We start from the raw sequence: 20,995 nt of genomic DNA, 5'->3' as shown, positions 1-20,995 counted from the left end.
CTGTATATCCCTGCTGACACTGCTTGTGACCTTAGGCAAATACTAGTGGATGTCTCAATAATGTTTTGAATTTTCTTTGTAAAATGTCGCACCAAATAGACCAAAAAGGTTGGAAGTCACATTGCATCTTTTAGTATTTTGATCTTGTGAGATCTTTACTGGATCTACTGTGTCCTCTATATCAGCTCTGACGAAACGGGCAAGGGAGGGAAGCTGTAGCCCGCATAGGTCTGCCCAAAGATGTCACCGGCAGCGCTTGCAGAGGAGTTCCAAAATTCTGTGCAAATCCTGCTATGCCCAGTTGTGCAGAATTTGGCCAGGAGTAAATTCTTGTACCTTGCTCCCCAACCGTGCTAATGACAGTCATCATGTTGTCTGGAAGGAGAGAAGACACCCAACCAGACTACATTACAGATAGAAATCCAGTAGTGAACTAGATATTATTTTATGCCAAGCAAATACAGCGGTCAAGCACATCAATGAGATTTCAAAACCCCCAACACTTCTACATACCTGGACTATTGTAATTCATTATATAGAATTCAAGAGACCACAACTACTACGAAACACCGCCCCCAGACTAATTTTCAGAATAAGAACATAAGAATAGCCTTCCTGGGTCAGACCAATGGTCCATCTAGCCCAATAGCCTGTCCTCTCAGTGGCCAAACCAGTCCCCTAGTACCTGGCCAAAACCCAAAGAATAGCAAGATTCTGAAATCCCAAAGTGTAACAAAAGATTCCGGAACCCCAAAGAATAGCAACATTCCATGCTACTGATCCAGGGCAAGCTTCCCCCATGCCTTTCTCAATAACAGACTATGGACTTTTCCTCCAGGAAATTGTCCAAACCTTTCTTAAAACCAGCTACGCTATCCACTCTTACCACAACCTCTGAATCGGTACAACTACTCTGGCTGCCGACAAGAAAACGAATCCAATTCAAGAAAGCCAAAATGGTTCATAAAGCGATCTATGGAGAAAACTTGAATAGACTAACTTCTGTTATCAAAGTTCCATACGTCTTCAATTCACGAGTATTGCGTTTCAAATTATTCTTCCCATCGCCTCAACAAGTTCAGTGGAAGAAGACGTTTGTGGCTGCCTTTGAATACCAAGGACCTCTTATCTGGAACAAACTGCCAACGTACCTAAGACAACCCATCACTTATCTTAACTTCTGCAAGAAACTAAAGACATACCTCTTCTATCTATTGCCAACCTCCTACCTTTCACCTTTTCCCTTTAACAACCAAAAGATCTAACTTAAAAATGTAACTTGAAGAACTAGATTCAATTCTTATTGTAAACTGCATAGATTCCTTGTAGAGAATTGTGGGATATAAGACACTGTATGGTATGGTAAATAGGGCTGCTCCGAATATTCATATTTGATTTGATTTGGCCCTGTATAGTGCCTTGAATACATTATTTGTATTCAGCCGAATAGTGATTTAAATTCAAATACAAATAATCTGGGACTCTACTGGGCAAAATCCTACAGATTTTTTTTTATTATTATTTATTATGGGTGTCAGGTCAAAAGCGCGCCGGGACAAAGGCGCGCGCAGACAATTGAGCGCAGCGCGGAGGCGTGCGCCACAGAAAATTACTGTTTTTAGGGCTCCGACGGGGGGGAACCCCCCCACTTTACTTAATAGAGATCACGCTGCGTTGTGGGGGTGTTGTGGGGGGTTTGGGGGGTTGTAACCCCCCACATTTTACTGAAAACTTCACTTTTTCCCTGTTTTTAGGGAAAAAGTTAAGTTTACAGTAAAATGTGGAGGGTTACAACCCCCCAAAACCCCCACAACGTTGGCGCAATCTCTATTAAGTAAACTGGGGGAGCTCCCCAACAAAACCCCCCGTCGGAGCCCCTAAAAGCTGTAATTTTCTTTGGCGCGCGCCTCCGTCTTGCGCTCAGTTGTCGGCGCGCGCCTTTGTCTTTCGCGGGGTTGTCTATGAACCTTTATTATGTTATTCGTTTTTGGCCGAACAGTAAAATATACTATTCCGTACAGCTCTACTAAATACCTCTGCAGTGTGGCCCTTGTGTGAGTAAAATTTTCATGCTGTGCCCTCACATTTATTATCATTTTCTGATTGATCATCAGGGGTGTCAGCTGTGAAACCAAGAAGTCTGATCATCTGACCTCTAAGGTTGGCTCCATGCACGCAGGCCCTCCACCTTGTTACTAACATAGGCAACCATGACATCCTGACGCAGCCCTCAACCACCCAACCCAAGATGATAAATAATAATACGTACACTTAAGGGGTAATGATAACAATTTGGCCACAGCTTTATTGAAAATATATAACAATTTGTCAGAAATAACCAACAAGGATCACTCCACTATTCAGACTTCTGTTTTTTAAGGTAATAGCTTTCATTTTCTCCCTAACAACTACTTTGAATGCCTCTGGTTGTCGTGTGGTTCCTTTCTGTAGTGTTCTCTTCTCTACGATTTTGCCTGTGTTACTGTTCTTGGTTAGTCCTAAACAAAATGGAACAGTTGTCTCTGGATGTCACAGGACCCATTAAAAAATGGAAAATTTTATTCAAATCAGTTATCCAAAATGTGAAAACACAAAGTCTATATTTGTCTAAAGTACAAAAAAGTACCAATTGCTCTGGGTGGCATTTTTATGATATATGTTGCTACCCTCATGAGCAATTGATACTTTTTGTACTTTAGACAAATGTAAACTTTGTGTTTTCATATTTTGGATAATTAATTTGAATAAACTTTCATTTTTTTTTTAATGGCTCTTGTGACGTCCAGAGACAATTGTTCCATTTTGCTTTGTCTTGGACTTGCCAGCTATTTTGGATCATAGGTCCTTTCTTCTTTGATGCTGTCTGCCTTCTCTCTGTGTAAACAAGGACCTGAACTTGGCTATTATGGACATTGTTGTAGATTTTTAAGTTAGGATTGCGTACTTCTTATGTAACAAACTTAGCACTTTTCTGACTGCAAGAGGAGGACAGGAAAACCCTCAACTTTTTCCTACTCCAGGGTGATGGCACCCAACCACCCTCCTTCCCTCTCCTCCCCTTTCCACAAAGTGTAATTGAGGATGGAGTTTAATTTCTTTATTCTATTATTTCTGTAAATAAAACTGTATTTGTAGCTCAAGCGGGTTTGAAAAGTTGGGCACTTATTGTGAATGGCATGAGGAATCTGAATGAGAAAGCTGTAATTATGTATATTGTAGGTATGACACGAAAGCAGGATGTTTGGGCATATTAGTTTATCTGGTAAAAAAACTGATATTCTTTGTTGATGAGCAGAATGAATCAGCTTCACAAGCAGGTGACATCACCTGATGGCATTTACATGGATAAACTGTCTCATAGCTTAGAGAAGAATCTAGGCCTAGTATCAGTACCTTGCCAATCACCTCTGTTTATTTTCCTCCATGCTGTCCCCTAGATGCAGTTTCCCACCCATTCTATAATCTTACGTGCTCAGTTTTACGCTAAGCGTGCAAAGCGGTTAGGCGCAGGTTATACCATACCTACAGTTATACGTGTAACTTGACAAATTAGCTGCTAATTGTCATCAACCAATTATCATAATTGGTTGTTAATTGGTGCTAATTGGTGCATAGCTTCACTTAGTCCATTCTCGTTATTCATGCGTTCACAGTGCGTGATTTTGCCTATGTGGTTGCATCAGTTGCAACTAATATTACCTATTCGTGCCGCTGTGTTCGCGTCTTCATGGACCGGCATTTTTAAAAATTTAGCTTTTTGTTTTCACTTTCACCGCGCGGTCAGGCTTTGCTTCCAGATAAAGCCCTCAAGTGACTGGAGAGTGAATTACAGGCACTTCAAGTGCTGTCCCATGCAGGAACCTAATCCTATTTCCTCAAAAGGATCCACTGTTCACTTCCGTGGTTTTGAGCCTAACCTCTCTTTTCCCAAAGACTGAACATTTTATTATTCATGATTTCATGGTTCACAAACATTTTTGGGACTCATACTACCATAAATAACGGTCTGTAGTATTCTATAAACTTAGTATGCAAATTCTCTAGCCCAATTGCACAGGGGGCATGGCTGTGGGTGGGGCATGGTTGGGGTTGGGTGGGCCCAGGACTTACATGCTAAAGTTATAGCACGCCAACAGTTACGTGTAGTTGTAGTCATTTGCACCAGCGATGGACATGGTACAAGCAGCCATGCCTAAATGTTGGCACGTAAATGGCAACTGATGCTGGCATTCTATAATGGAAATTATGAATGTAATTGCCAAAATAGACACTTTGTCTTCTATTGCTTATAGTCTGCCTTTATCCAAGGCAGATTACTAAAGCACATACATAATCATAAAACACGATATATAAAAACAGACAAACATCACAAATCTGATCATCACAGCAACAGAGCACTTCATTCTATCACTAGTGTGCAGTGAGGGCCAAGAAAGCAAACAGAAAATACAGAATTCATGCTTAATTTGCAGGATCCCAGCATCAAATCTTTGGTGACCTGTAGAGACTTATCCTCTTTACGCTTTCTCATTATATTTTGGCAATTTGCCATTGAAGAGTTTTATACTCTGATTACTCTGTTCTGTCCAAGTTCACCTCAGGTGCCTCTGAGCTGAACTTTTTTTTTTAAAGGTTCCCCTAAAAATTAAGTTCGGCCTTTAATACTACTTCTCGATAGGCTTAGGTTTCAAACAGTTCTCTTGTGAGTGGAAAATGTCTATTATGAACTAGAAGTGCTTTACTGAATCTTGGTGTCCCAAATTGATTTTGTTATGAAAAGATGTCACTAAGGGCAAGACACTTCAAGAGATGCAAGAGGAAAGACCTTTAGCCCCCTCCACTGGATTTCCCTACACCTTCCAAGAGAAACCCAAAGAGAGCACAGCTAAAAAAAAAAAAAATGGCTCAGCAGCTTTATGAATTGCAATCTATCCATTAGTGCTTTGGTAGTCACATCTGCATATATGGTGGATTAATGGATATGCATGGTATAGATCTGCATACAGTGGAAGTTATAAAGGGGTATTGCCCTACCACCAGACTTTCTCATCTGCCACAGCTGAACTATCCACCTAGTCGAGGAAGCAACCTGCCCCATAATATATCAGAAAAGGGGCTACTGGCAATATTATAGGCAAAGACAGCAGTAGAAACAACACCAGCAACTTCTGAATCCTTATGAGAGGAGTAAGAGAGAGCCACGTATTCAATTATTGGGACAGCCTAAGCTTACTCATCTTTTTGCGGGAAGAATACTCATCCATCTCTTCCAGTGGAGGGAGGCTAGAGCTTTTCAGCAAGTCTTGGCTTTTGATAACAAAGGACAAAGGATTATTAAAGATAATAAGTCAAGATCGTTGCCTGCATTTTTCTCAGATTTTGTCAGATCATCCCATCCCTGCTGCTTCACTGAGCCAACATTACAATGTCTTCCTACAGCAAAAGGTGGAGTCTCTGTTATGAGAAAAAGCAGTGGAGCAGGTTCCAGAGCTGGAAACCAACAAGATCTTCTACTCCAAATATTTCATAATTCCAAAGGAGTTGGAAGGTTACAGATTAATCTTGGATTTAAGAGACTTGAACAATTTATTTTACGAGAAAGGTTTAAGGCGACGTCACGGGCCATTGTCCTTTCTTGGAGCACAAAGCAACAGGTAGACCAAATGAGGATGAATAAGTTTATTGAAAATGCTCCCAGGAGCAGTGCCCAACGTGTTTCGCCTGTGCGGCTTCTTCGGGGGCTTATAACCTAAATGATAAAACATATAAACATAAATACAACATAATCCAACACCTTTAAAACAGATTACGAGATTTTTTTTTTTTTTTTAAACCCTTGTTATTAAAACCTATAAAGGAACATATCACGAACCAGTTCAGAAGATGGCTTATTTTGTAATCCGCCTTGGATAAAGGCGGGCTAGAAATGACAATAAACTAAACTAACTTAATGATAATAGTGTTTGATAAGCATACACCAGCTTTAGCTACTTTTGCTGGCATGAGTTTATATGAGTATCAACCAGACTAACATGCTCATAAAGGCAAAGCGGTTTACAATCTAAAATAAACAGAAAAGGGAATGGAACTCCAAATTTAATCCTAGACAAGCAGATTCAATCATGCAACAACATAGGAACAAACAAAATTAGGTAATTATATTCAGAATTGGCTCCCTTTGTGCAAGAGTGAGAATTTTGAACCAAATTCTAAAAGCATCTGGAAGCCAATGTTGAATTGGTAGTGGAGTGATATGATCATATTTCTTTGCTTGTATTTTGAACAGATTGCAAACCCTTAATCTGGAAATTGGGAAGACCAGTATAGACTACATTGTGACTGGACTCTGTGCATCCTGCAAAGGTGGCAAGCATATGTCAACCTGATTCAGGTACTTTCATTCCCACAATTCTAGCACTAAATACCATTAACCATATATGCATCACGTGTAGGATGGAGAGCTCATGTACTTACCCTACACACTCCAGGAATTTGAACGAGAAGGAAAAAGTATATTACAACTAAGAGCAATCTTTGCTGTTGGGCTGTCGGGAAAGAGACGTTTGATTCAAATGTGTGGTGATCTTTATAAATGAACAAGGAGAAACTGGAATTGGTGGAACTGAAGATCTGGAAGTGGGGCTATTTCTTGATAGATGCCCCTTTTTTGCAACACAGAATGATTGCAGAGAAATTCAGCATTTGGCTTATGAATACATTGAACTTGGAGAACAAACAATCCTCTAGCAGCCTCTAGCAGTAGATGTCTGTGGATCAGCAAGACACTTCTGTTGCTCTAGTCCAGTGGTCTCAAACTCGCGGCCCGCCAGGTACTATTTTGAGGCTCTCGGTATGTTTATCATAATCACAAAAGTAAAATAAAACAGTTTCTTGATCGTATGTCTCTTTAGCTATATATGACAACATTATTATTAAGACTTAGCCAAAAGGAAAGATTTATAAACTATAAAGAGTTTTACCTCATGCAAAATTGTCATTTCTTTAATAAGACATTAACTATTTTTTATGAGGCCCTCCAAGTACCTACAAATCCAAAATGTGGCCCTGCAAAGGGTTGGAGTTGGAGACCACTGCTCTAGCCCAAGCCAGTATAGAGAAGAATCGGATGTTTTTCAGCATTCACTAGGGAGCAGGGCTTATTTTATTCCTTCATTCCTCCAAAATCAAGAACCTTATAGAAGAAGAAATATGGCAAGACCTCCATGACCCTCATATTGCCCTCCCTGTACTTGCCTCATCAAATCTGATTGCCTTCTCTGTATTAGCGGTCGGTCAAAAAAAAAAAATCAACTATTTGTCTAGTAGAGTCTCCTTCACTGATAACTCAAAGTCAAGGAAGGATTCTACATTTGAAAATCCAGTCCCTAGTTCTAACAGAAAGATAGCTCAAACCGTTTACCTACAGCATACAAAATCTACTTCGGTATTAGTTCCATCTACTATTATTTGATTTAAACACCTCATCAATTATTGTTCATCTCAATAAAACAGCAGTGTACTGACTACCCTGTAGTAAACATCGTGTATCCCTTCATCCTTTAGGAAGGAATTTAAAACTTAGCACATGCATAAACAATGCATGCAAATTTTTCCCTGTGAGAATGTCAAGAATTTTCAAAACAAAAGTATTTACAGACTACTGTTTTGAAAATTGCCCAGGGAATTTATGTTTAAATATACATGGGTTGATTTTTTATTATTATTATTATTTACCCAGGAATGGAGAATTCCAGTTTTCGCTCCTGGGGGTCTGTGGGACTTGGCCAAATACAACATGTCCTTACTGAGGGGGTAGGGGGCTTCTGAAGTTCTTGGCTTCTCTGCGGAGCCACAATGCTCCCTGGTCTAATGACTTTGCTTATAGGTAGTTCAGCCACTGCATAAAATCTTTGCTGGCAGCCTCTTTGATTTTGAAGGTTGCTGATCTTTTGGAGGATTTGCATATGACCCCCAACTGAGGATCCTCCTTTGATTGCCTCACTTCATAACAAATTGCTGGATAATGGATTGGGTGCCTCCAAAGCAACCTGATTTAAGAGATCACTTCATCGGAGCTATTTGGGCTCATACACGCCATCCCTATTTGGGTGACATTGGATGACCTGCAGGAATGTCAATATCGGTGCTATGCTGTGGGTATGTCTCCCAACTTAGACTCCTTTGTATGGGGTGTCTGTCATCTGATCTTTATAGGAGATGCTAGATGGACTCCTAACTCCTTTATACATGGTATGTGGGGCTGTAACCATATTGTTGCTTTTTGGAGGGTGATCCTTAAATACCTGGGGGTATTTGTTCAACCTTTTTCTTGTTCCACTTCTCACAATCACGCAATCCGTCAGCCTTATGCCGATGATATTCAACTTTTCCACCCTATCCAAATGCAAAATGTCGGAGATTCAGGATATTAACCAGAAATTGGATTTAATCAGTAACTGGCTTTCCGAGAACTTACTGTCCGTAAATATCAGTAAATTCAAATCTCTATTATTTCCTACCAGAGAAAATGAAACCCTAGTAGCTCCAATCTGACATATGTCAACACCAATTCAATTTGAATCTACTATAAAACTTTTAGGGGTAGTTCTTGATGATAAACTATCATTTAACACACAAATCAGTTCAGTAGTTAGGAAATGTTTCTTTAAACTTAAAATGATTTGTTTCCTTTCATCACTTCCGGACTCAAAATCTCTTTAAACATTCTTGATTCATTCGCTGGTCATTTCTCATTTGGATTATTGTAATTCTCTTTACTAGGGAAATATACAAAAAGGCTTCGGAATGCTTCAGATAATTGAGAACACAGCAATAAAAATGAGCTGTAATGCAAAAAAAATATGAGCACGCCACCCCTCTTCTAGAAATAAAAAAACTCCACTGGTTGCCTATATCCTACCGGATTACCTTCAAATTACTTTTTCTCACCTTTAAGGTAAAAACCATACCCTCACCCACGTTCATTGACAGTCTGTTAGTTCCATATACAACTCCTAGAGCAGTGTTTTTCAACCTTTTTACACCTATGGACCGGCAGAAATAAAAGAATTATTCTATGGACCGGCATCGGTCCATGGACCGGCGGTTGAAGAACACTGGGCTAAGTCGTGGGCCAGACTCTGCCCATCTTTATCCAATATCCACCCCAGACCCTGCCTCCATAATAGTACTAATTACACCTTGCACGTCTCGTGCCTCATCTGGAAGCCTTCCCTCTGATGTTGCAACTTCAAATAGAAGGCTTCCGGTTCAGGCGCAGGATGCCCCGTAGGAGCCACTGCCCGTGGCTTTGTGCACTGAATCAGTTAGGAAGAGGGAGCTGGCTCGAAGAAAATGCCGCATCGATTGCACCGTGGACCGGTGGTTGAAGAACACTGTCCTAGAGCACTTCAATCATCTCATCAATATCTTCTTCCAAGTCCTACTATTTGATAGTTAGTGTGCGATATGACCCATGAAACAATCTTCTTAGTGGTAGCTCCTATGTTGTGGAACTTACTCCCATTAAACATGAGGCAAGAAACCAATACTGCTAAATTCAAATCATACATTAAATTCAAATCATACATTTCTTTTCAGAGATGCGTATAAGGTTTAGAATTGAAGCCTGATTTTAGTTATGCAACATACCCTTTTATTTTTTCCTCCTCCATCAAATTTTTTTTTTTTAACAATGTAAATATACCTATCCTGTAAAGTGTCCCTTATGGTTTGTTTTATATTTTAACTCTATATGTCAGACCCCGCTGTTATTAATTTATGTTTATCTTTGTATTATGTAAACCACGAAGGAATGTTAAACGATATATCAAGCTTAAATAAACTTGACACTTGTATGCTATTTACATATCAATTTAATGAAGTACATATGTAAATATGTTTTCCTTTTGTTTCTCAATGTTAAGTGACTCTTACATTTTAGTATTTTTATTTACTTCTTATTTATATCTTTTCAGTAATCCTTGTCCATTTAGCAACCCTATGTATATTTATAACTGTGGTTTTATTGCCATGTTGTTATAATGTAATTTTTAAACATCAAGTTGAACCCCTGATGCAGAAAGATTTGCCAAAACACGTCCTGTGTCAGGTTTCTGTTTCAATCTGATGTGTATGTTGAAGTTTGATTAAAGTTTAGTTGCCAACTTTGCATCTTTGGTTATCTCTGCTTTTTTTTTTTTGTTTGTTTGTTTCTGTATATAAATTTAGGTTCTAGAATAAGGGGGAGAACGTTTTAAAAACTACCTGCAGTATATGTGTGGAAGCATCTGGAGTACTGTGTGCAATTCTGGAGGCCACATTACCGTAAAGATGTACTTCGAGCTGAGTCAGTCCAGCGAATGGCCACCAGGATGGTCTCCGGGCTCAAGGGTCTCTCATACGAGGAAAGACTGGGCAAGTTGCAGCTCTACTCTCTAGAGGAGCGCAGGGAGAGGGGTGATATGATTGAGACATTTAAGTACATCACGGGTCGTGTCGAGGTGGAAAATGACATATTCTTTCCTAAGGGACCTTCAGTCACAAGGGGGCACCCGCTCAAACTCAGAGGAGGGAGATTTGGTGGTGACACCAGGAAGTATTTCTTTACAGAAAGGGTGGTGGATCACTGGAACAAACTACCGATGCAGGTGATCAAGGCCACTAGCGTGCTCGACTTTAAGACTAAATGGGACATCCACGTGGGATCTCTACGTGGGTCGAGCAGCACTCTGACTTAATGGGGTGGGACAGTGGAGTGGGCAGACTTGATGGGCTATAGCCCTTTTCTGCCGTCATCTTTCTATGTTTCTAGGGGTTTTTTTCAGGCAGTACACACCAGCACCTTTTTATCCTGGCTTTCAAAAAAATGTCCTACCAATCGCATTACATTTCTCACTCAAAAATTTCCCAGTGGCCAGTTTACTTGTGCAATCGATTAGAGTTATGAGGCAATTAGAGCAACTAATTGAGCGCTAACAATCACTTCCTGGTGCTATTAGCATCATGGCCCTGATTCGTGTAGGGACACTGAAAGTTAAGCTGCAGTTGGCGTCCTACCACCGCCTTACTTAATTGGCTGAGTAGTTTGTTTGTTTATCCCCCGCCCTTATCCAAGGCGAGTTACACATTTACATACAAAATAAGGCATTACATTTGAGAGGGCCTGGGATAGGCACCTGGGATCTCTCAGAGAGAGAAATAATAATCTTATTCTTGTATACTGCCAAACCGTCAGTTCGAGGCGGTTTACAATAAGAAAAGACTGGACAAGCAGCGAATTACAATACCAATATCAAATGTTTCTCCAAAAATACAAATTGCAGTTAAGTCAAATATTTTTCAAACAAATAAGTTTTTTTAAGAGTTTTTCGGAATAGATAAGATTGAGTTTGGGGAATAAGAACATTCCAACATGACTTAGTAGATGACGGCAGATAAAGACCCGAATGGTCCATCCAGTCTGCCCAACCTGATTCAATTTAAATTTTTTTTTTTTTTCTTCTTCTTAGCTATTTCTGGGCAAGAATCCAAAGCTTTACCCGGTACTGTGCTTGGGTTCCAACTGCCGAAATCTCTGTTAAGACTTACTCCAGCCCATCTACACCCTCCCAGCCATTGAAGCCCTCCCCAGCCCAACCTCCACCAAACGGCCTTACACAAACACAGACCGTGCAAGTCTGCCCAGTACTGGCCTAGTTCAATATTTAATATTATTTTCTGATTCTAAATCTTCTGTGTTCATCCCACGCTTCTTTGAACTCAGTCACAGTTTTACTCTCCACCACCTCTCTCGGGAGCGCATTCCAGGCATCCACTACCCTCTCCGTAAAGTAGAATTTCCTAATATTGCCCCTGAATCTACCACCCCTCAACCTCAAATTATGTCCTCTGGTTTTACCATTTTCCTTTCTCTGGAAAAGATTTTGTTCTACGTTAATACCCTTCAAGTATTTGAACGTCTGAATCATATCTCCCCTGTCTCTCCTTTCCTCTAGGGTATACATATTCAGGGCTTCCAGTCTCTCCTCATACGTCTTCTGGCGCAAGCCTCCTATCATTTTCGTCGCCCTCCTCTGGACTTCATTACACTAGCCTGAAATGCCAAGGTTTTTTCCTATGAATCTCTTATTACGACGTACTTTTACTGATGGAAACATAAACCAGCAGATTCTTCGTGTACTCTTGTCTGAATGATAGAATTCAAAGTGGGAAGAGAGGTAGGTTGAGATCAGTCCAAATAAAACTTTAAAACAAATACAACCAAATTTGAACAAAACTCTGACCTCGAATGGCAACCAATGGAGCTTTAAATAGTAAGGACTTACGTGATCATATTTTTAAAGGCCAAAAATCAGGCGGACTGCTGGATTCTGTACTGTTCTAAGCCTGCTAAGAGGTTTTTTATAAGAACCTAGTTAAACAATATTACAGTAGTCCAGAGTAGACAGAATTGATGACTAAACCAGTATACTAAAAGTGTTTGAATCAAAATATTTTTTGATGGTATGAAGCGTCCATAGAATTGGGGAACATTTTTTAATCAATAAGTCGGTATGATCATTAAATGATAACGAACAATCTAACGTAACACTTAATATTTTTTCTTAGTAGCTATAAAATAATTTTGACCATTTAAATGGTTACTGTGGATGGACAGACTAGACGGCCTTTATCTGCTGTCATGTTTCTATTAGAGAATGACATGGTGACAAAATTGATCACCGTTCCCGTCCCCGCGGGAAACCATCTTCATGTCATTCTTTAAGGAGAGAGGATAGAATCAAAGTATAATTGGGCACAACCACTGACCCGCAAGCTTTGCTTTGATGAATGCTGTGTAAAAGGACCGAGGTTGAAATAGACACTAGAAAATGACATGGGATTATTTCCCGCGGTTATCCATGGGGACAGGAACGGTGATGAATTTTGTCACCGTATCATTCTCTAGTTTCTATGCTCCATGTTCTATTTAACGTGCAAATCACATCAACATAAACACACCATAAAACAAATTTCACACTTACATACAGAAAATAGAATTACATGAAGCATATATATTGCTTCAACGACGAACATCATTATAGCCAAGAAAACTGGCCACCCTAAAATACATCAGAATATAAAATTATATGTAACATATAAGTCGCCTCAATGACGAACATCATTATAGCCAATAAAACAGACCAGACCATGGAATACATCTGTGACCAGCATTCTGCATTCAACAGTCATCACTCCTTCTCCCTCAGCCAACCGCAGACCCTATATTTCATCTTACAGAACAAGTGTCTTTTCAGTACTTTCTTAAAGTTCTGTAAATTTTGCTGTTGTTGAATATACTCTGGAAGGTTGTTCCATTCGCTGGGACCATTACAATGGAAAACACTATTCCTAGATGATGAAAGCCATAAGTCCGGCACAGATGGAACAGGCAGATCACATTGATCAAGTGACCGAAGCAATCGAGACGACTCACGTGGCGTGATGCTCTGGGCCAGGTGTTTGGGAGCAACTTCTGTAGGAACATGAAAACATTTACCAGTAGCTTTACTTTCAGCCAATACAACCTTATAAAGTATTCTGTCACTTGCTCACGCCTGCCCAATTTAAACAGAGAGCGATGTATGCCGATAAACAACGCGGTAATTGACCATGTTGTTTAAAAAAGAGACATCTGAGGGGAGATATGATTGAAGTCTACAAAATCCTGAGTGGAGTAGAACGGGTACAAATGGATCGATTTTTCACTCCGTCAACAATTACAAAGACTAGGGGAACACTTGATGAAGTTACAAGGAAATACTTTTAAAACCAATAGGAGGAAATTTTTTCACTCAGAGAATAGTTAAGCTCTGAAATGCGTTGCCAGAGGTTGTGGTTGTAGCAGGTTTTAAGAAAGGTTTGGACAAATTCCTGGAGGAAAAGGCCATAGTCTGTTATTAAGACATGGGGGAAGCCTCTGCTTGCCCTGGATCAGTAGCATGGAATGTTGCTACTCCGGGATTTGGCCAGGTACTGGTGATCAGGATTGGCCACCGTGAGGATGGGCAGCTGCGCTTGATGGACCATTGGTCTGACCCAGTAAGGCTATTCTTATGTTCTTAAAACCAATTAAAAACTACTTTTTTAAAAAAAATGTAGGTTACTACAGAACAAGCTGCTGATGTCCCTATGGTCAAAGTGAGTATGGCTTGCGTCAGATGTGACCATAGGTGCCAGTAGGAGCCCCTGTGGATGCAATTTTTGTGTAAAGTAGGCTCCAGTAATAATAACTTTATTCTTTTATACCACCATAACCAAAAGAGCTGGACAATCAGCGAAATACAATAATACAGTAAAAAATGCAAATATTTGTAAAATAGAATTTCAATAATAAAACTCACTAAGTAATAAACTTATCGAACAAAGTGGTCTTAATTAATTTCCAAAAACTGCAATAAGATAACATAGCTTGCTGAATACATTTACCTAACCAAGATTGTTGCCTACCAGCTTGAAATGCTAGGGTCCTATCTAAGAAGGTCTTATATCGGCACCCATTAATTTTTGGATACGCAAATAAGTAGAAGTTTCTAGTTTCTCTTGATGGTCTATGTAAAACCCTGGCCTACATTTCTGGAGTCTACTGTACATATGGCCATGATTCTTCAGCGGTACATGATTGACACATGACTGGTACCAGTTTTGGAGATGCCAGCTGATACCGGCACCAGTTTCAGAACTCGTCCCCATGTTTCTCCATTTCTATCTTTAATCTAAATGCCCTGGGACAAAACTGGTTTAAAAAGGAACACAATTTTGCCCCTGCTGCTCTATACATTTTGCTGCTATCTATAATAAAATATAGCTCAACTTTTCATTATGGACTCTATTGATTATCTTTTGAGACAGATGAATTATGATGGGCATTAAATTTTTTTTTTTTAAAAATATATGTATATTTTAATGAGTAAGAGAGGTCGATGCCAGAAAGGGCTGGCCTTCCCGGCACACCTCTTCCAAGCTCAGCAGAGCTTGAAATAAATACATTTGTTTAAACATTATTTTATTTTATTGAAAACATAACAATACAATGATATATAACCAATATTATGAAATGTTGTTTTTAACATATCCAACACCGTTCCCCACTCACCCTGGATAAAATCAAAAGATTGCCCCAGCCTCGGTGGACCCTTATCTAAGTCTGACAGGTCACATGCAGGGGTGAACTGTGAAGGTGTCAATGTTTTAACAATTTACAATTTACTCCAGAGCAATTCCTATACCTGCTGGAACCTCTTCCATCATGTGGGATGAGTTCATCCTTCTTTATACCATTCTAGAACCATGTTAGCATGTGACGCACATTTATCGGAAGGTGGGAACCTTTTGCTCACCCTTTCTCCTTAACTGTTCTAAAAGACTTCTTTCTCTCTCTTCTTTCTCACCTCTATCTCTCTCTCTCTCTCTCTCTTCTCTCACTGTATGTCTCTCTCTCTCTCTCTCTCGCTCTCCTCTTTCTCACCTCTCTCTCTCTCTTCTCTCGCTGTATGTCTCTCTCTCTCTTTCTCACCTCTCTCTCTCTCGCTGTATGTCTCTCTCTCCTGTTTCTCACCTCTCTTCTCTCCTCTTTCTCACCTCTCTCTCTCTGTTTGTCTGTCCCTCTCTCTCTCTCTAAGACCTGTGTCTCCCGCTCTTTCTACCTTTCTGATATCTTATTTCCCCTTTCTTCAAACTGTCTATAGGTTTGCTAGCATTTCCCTCACTAGAGAACAATATCTTGCTGCATTTCACTTTTTCACCGAAGGGCCGGAAGGGTCTCAGTGTAGGTCATGAATTCAAATGCTCAGTGTGATGGGCAAGAAACGGCTGGTGTAACAAAATATTTCTTCTTTATTCTTTTTTTTTTTTTACAATATGTGTGTTAATGCTGCCACCTGACCTAGGTCAGCCATAGTACATTTTCTGTGTCCTGCCGTTTTTACTTCCAGCATTCTGTATTCTGAACCTTGCAGCCTTGTATTTTCATATGATTTTCCACTTCCCCATCTGAAAGTTATTATTGCGAGAGTCCTTGGAAAGCATTGGACTAGGGCTTAGGAAGACCAGGATTAGACTGACCATTCAGGGCTCACTGGGATGAGATAATGTGTGTTTGAGGGCAGGAGATTGATGTGCCATTGATGTACCAGGTACACAGATGCTGTTTTTTGCTGCGATTCAAGTGCCGCCATGACTGTACCTTTTTGCTTACGCTGTTATTCTTGTTCTTGTATCATCAATAATAATTGTTTCGCTTAATGGGAAGGGAAGGGGTTTGGGTTGGGAGTCTTTCTGTATTATATTGAACACCACCACTGTTCGTTTATTGTTCAATAATAATTGTTTGCACTTTAAGCACACGCATTGGCACCGTGCTTTTGTCGATGCAAACGGCTGCGCCTAAATTTACTTATGGTTCCCGGGCAGAAGCGCTATTTTGTAAACTGTCTAATTATAAGTGCAGCTTATAGAATAGTGCTCTTGATTATTTTTTGGGGGGGCGCCATATATAGAATTTAGTCCTTACAGTATAACTAGGGCAAAAAGACATCCTAGTTATAGGGATCCAAATTCCAGACACATATTTATGGTGTTTACACTGGGATACTGTCTGGAATACAGACATGGTCACTTACAATATTTATTTATTGGGATTTATTAACTGCCTTTTCATGAAGAGATTCACCCAAAGTGGTTTACAAACACTGAATAGTAATCGGGTACTCTTTTTAAGCATTTTCCCTATTTATCCTGGCAGATTCACACTCTTAGCTGTGCAATGCCGTGTTAAGTGACTTGCCCAGAGCCACAGGCTGGGATCAAACTCACAAGCTCGGGGGTGCTGAGGCGGCAGCTCTAACCACTAGGCCACGCCTCCACGCCCTCTAATTTTATAAAATGGCACACCCAAATTGCCAGCTGGTGCACAAAAGTTGCACACACCACTTTATAGAATGAGATCAGCCATGTGCATAACTAAATAGCCGCAAACCTGAAGTCATAATGCCGCTATACAGAACCATGGTGAGACCTCACCTGGAATACTGTGTGCAATTTTGGAGACCACACTACCAGAAAGATGTGCTTCGAGCTGAATCGGTCCAGCAAATGGCCACTAGAATGGTCTCCGGACTCAAGAGTCTCTCATACGAAGAAAGACTAGGCAAACTACAGCTCTACACTCTTGAGGAGCGTAGAGAAAGGGGAGACATGATTGAGCCATTTAAGTACATCACAGGTCGTGTCGAGGCGGAAAGCGATATATTCTTCCCCAGGGGACCCTCGGTCACAAGGGGGCACCCGCTCAAACTCAGAGGAGGGAAATTTAATGGTGACACCAGGAAGTATTTCTTCACAGAAAGGGTAGTAGATCACTGGAACAAACTTCCGGTGCAGGTGGTCAAGGCCACCAGCGTGCTCGACTTTAAGAATAAATGGGACATCCACGTGGGATCCCTACGGGGGTCGAGCTAAGGAACTGGGTCATTAGCACTCACACTTGATGGGGCGGGTCAGAAGAGTGGGCAGACTTGATGGGCTGTAGCCCTTTTCTGCCGTCATCTTTCTATGTTTCTATGTTCTATGTTTCTAATTAGATGCTAATTAACCTGAATAACCAATTGATGGCAATAACGGGTGGTTATTGGTGGAAATTGGCAGTTACATGTGTTAACTACGCTTAGTCCGTATTCTGTAAGGTGCAAGTTCAAATTCCAGAGTGTGCAACGCCACGGGAGATATGGCTGTGGGAGGGGCAAGGGGGTGGGGATCAGGGCATGTCGAGCAGTTAATACATGCAGGTTATAGAATACTAAAAAAACAATGGCTCACTTTAATTTCTCAAACTTATAATAGTGGTGCACAATGAAAACATTTCCATTAGGATCAACCACTATTTTTTTTTTTTTTTTAAATCTTTATTCATTTTATAAACCAACACAAAGTGCATCATATTATCAACAGTTAACAATATAGACAGCACTTAATTCCATCAAATGATATAATAAGTACATATCCCTCCCCACCCACCCTTTCATACAGTATAAAAACAATGAAGAGCAATACAAACGATCAAGGTAAACAAAATTACAACAAATAATTAATTAATTAAATACACATCCCCCCTCCCTCCCACCCTTCCTGGATGTGTATAATCAACGGGCAAAACTATTACAAATCAATCTTTACAAAATTTTGTCAATGGGTCCCAAACCTCCTTGAATTTCTTATAATGTCCCAACTGTGTTGCACTCCTACGTTAAGAAATAGGTTATATAGTTGTTAGACCTCAGCAGTGTAGCCCGGGAATGACATTTTCAAAAATTCACCGGATAGAGACGTGCACTACCATCTTCATTGGTCTTCCAACTCTTAATTTAACTTGCAAATTTTCACTTAGTTATACTTATATCACTCTTTCATTAATATTCAGTTAACTTAAATGCCGGTGGGGGAACTTCTTCTTCTGACATGTTTCGCCAGCAGGCTGTTTCAAGGAAAACCGTCCGCCCCCTCCCCCCCCCCCCCCATGTATAAAATATACCAAAAAAAAAAAAAAAAAAGCTTACGGCATTCATAAATAAGCATTCCCCAATTATAAAACCCTACCCATACCTTTTGTTAGCAACTCATCAGTTTGACCACATACCTTCTGAAACAGAGAATAAACTTTCATTTTTAGGCCCAGCCTAGTCCCGCCAAACATGCACAGGCCACACCCTCTTTCCATTTACATGTTCTTCAGTTTTAGACATGTTTTGTAAAATCAGAACTTGGTGCTTATATTATTATATGCAGGAAAATGAAATTATTGAATGATATTTATCTGAATGATATTATATTGAATGATATTATCTGTATAGATAACAGTGGAATATGTGGAATATCTTTTGTTCTTTCATTTGTATGACACTATTTTTGATTAAAAATCAATAAAGAATAATAATAGAAAAAAAAGAACTTATACAAAGATAAGTGTATAAATGCCAAGGTACATCATTCCCCCAATATCCAGCGCTATTTAACTGGCCAGGAATGGCTCCAGGCCAGTTAAATAGTGTTTGGCCAGCTAAGCACTAATATTCAGCAGGAGACAACTGGCCTACAACTAGCATCATGGTCCTTCTTTTTCAACTTCCCAGGGATTTTCTATCCTCCCACAACCTACTTTAGTCAAGTCATTGTGGTGAGGCCTTACCTGAGGGCATAATCATTGTAAGGTTGTTCCTTCTCTCTGTTGTACTGGACTTTGCTGTGGCTTGTGTGATACTACTTATAGGTGTCTTTGGCCTGTAAATATGATTCTAGCCTCAACTGGCAGCCAATGTAATTTTTTGTAATATGGAGTAAGTAATATTTTCACATTTTTTTCAGACCAAATATCAGACGTACTGCTGTATTTTGAATGATTCTCAATCTCCTGATGGTTTTCTTATAAGATCTCAAATATGTTGATATTACAGTAATCCAAAGTTCTCAGTATAAGAGATTGGACCAACAATCTGAAAGATGAGAAATCAAAATATGTCTTCAGCAAATGTAATTTCCATAGAGTGTAATAGCATTTCCTTACAAGAATATCAGTGTGAGCTTCAAAGATTAGGGATTGATTTAGAGTAATTCCTAAGATTTTGATTGTAGGGTTAATGATGAAGTTCCTCCCATTCAGCATTAAAGAAGTCTCCATAATTTTGTTTTTGTTTAATAAGAACATAAGAATTGCCGCTGCTGGGTCAGACCAGTGGTCCATTGCACCCAGCAGTCTGCTCTCGCAGCAGCCCTTAGATCAAAGACAAGTGCCCTAACTGAGACCAGCCCTACCTGTGTACGTTACGGTTCAGTAGGAACTTCTCTAACTTTGTCTTGAATCCCTGAAGGGTGTTTTCCCCTATAACAGCCTCCGGAAGAGCATTCCATTTTTCTACCACTCTCTGGGTGAAGAAGAACTTCCTTACGTTTGTACGAAATCTATCCCCTTTTAACTTTAGAGGGTGCCCTCTCGTTCTCTCTACCTTGGAGAGGGTGGACAACCTGTCTATCTACTAAGTCTATTCCCTTCATTATCTTGAATGTTTCGATCATGTCCCCTCTCAGCCTCCTTTTTTCAAGGGAGAAGAGGCCTAGTTTCTCTAACCTCTGGACTTGCCAGAAAAACTATTGTTTTTTTCTGAGTTCAATCTAAGTTTAAAATCTTTAGCTCATTTTTCCACGAGATTTAATATAGATGTTACATCAGGGGATAATGAAAAAATAGGTACGATAATAATAATGTCATCAGCATAAATGTATGTTTGTAGATTCAATTTAGATAATTCTCTGCCCAATGATGCCATTGTGGTGAGGCCTTTCCTGGGGGCAAACAAACTCAGAATTATAGTTACAGCATATCACTGTAAGATTGTTCCTTCTCTCTGTTGTACTGGACTTTGCTGTGGGTTGTGTGTCTTTTGCCTGTAAAGTGAATGACTTTGGCTGTGCCTGGACTGTGTTGTACAAATGTTTGAGCACTGGGACTTAGGGTGATATTGTGTGTTGGGGAGGAGTATGCTCTACTGTCTAGAACGTGCAGTGTATCATTGTTGAATATTGTGAGTAAGTATGTATTTTGTGTGTTTAATTAGCAGCTCTGGGGGCTGGGGATTTGCAGTGGATGTCATAAGCTGTCCGCAAAGCTTTGGTTTCACCTGGGCTCATGCAAAAAGGTGGTGGTTGCCATGGATACGGGGCCTTGCCATAGTGGCACACCCTTCTTTTTTTTTTTTATTATATGTCAGTTCCCCAGAGTTGATTGTTTTTGGCAAACAGCTCCACAAACTCATTCAACTATCTGAAGAAAAAAATAAAAAGAAAAGAAAAGATAATTCATTGAAGGAGCAAATAGGTGGGAGCACTCTGATAACTGCTTCCGCCTGCAGGTTTCAGTACCAGAAATCATGAAAGGGTAAAGCCTTGTTGCTATAATCCTCGTCCT

General features: G+C 40.0%; 1 protein-coding gene across 2 annotated transcripts in view; it reads left to right on the top strand.

The window, feature by feature from the left end:
* CASZ1 (castor zinc finger 1) overlaps positions 1–20,995 on the top strand; it is a 623,486-nt gene that overhangs the window by 67,765 nt on the left and 534,726 nt on the right. Inside the window, exon 1 of one of the 2 annotated variants that reach the window (XM_033921949.1) lies at positions 6,313–6,391. The exons of the other annotated variant lie outside the window; for it this stretch is intronic. The gene's annotated coding sequence lies outside the window, so the exon portion shown is untranslated. Of the gene's footprint in view, positions 1–6,312; positions 6,392–20,995 lie in introns of those variants that run through there. 2 annotated transcript variants of the gene reach the window in all.

The sequence above is a fragment of the Geotrypetes seraphini genome, chromosome 15 (genome assembly GCF_902459505.1).
Source record: "Geotrypetes seraphini chromosome 15, aGeoSer1.1, whole genome shotgun sequence".
NCBI classification, from domain to species: Eukaryota; Metazoa; Chordata; class Amphibia; order Gymnophiona; family Dermophiidae; genus Geotrypetes; species Geotrypetes seraphini.
The sequence above is the reverse complement of the archived record's forward strand: the minus strand, read 5'-3'. Positions and strand labels throughout refer to the sequence as shown.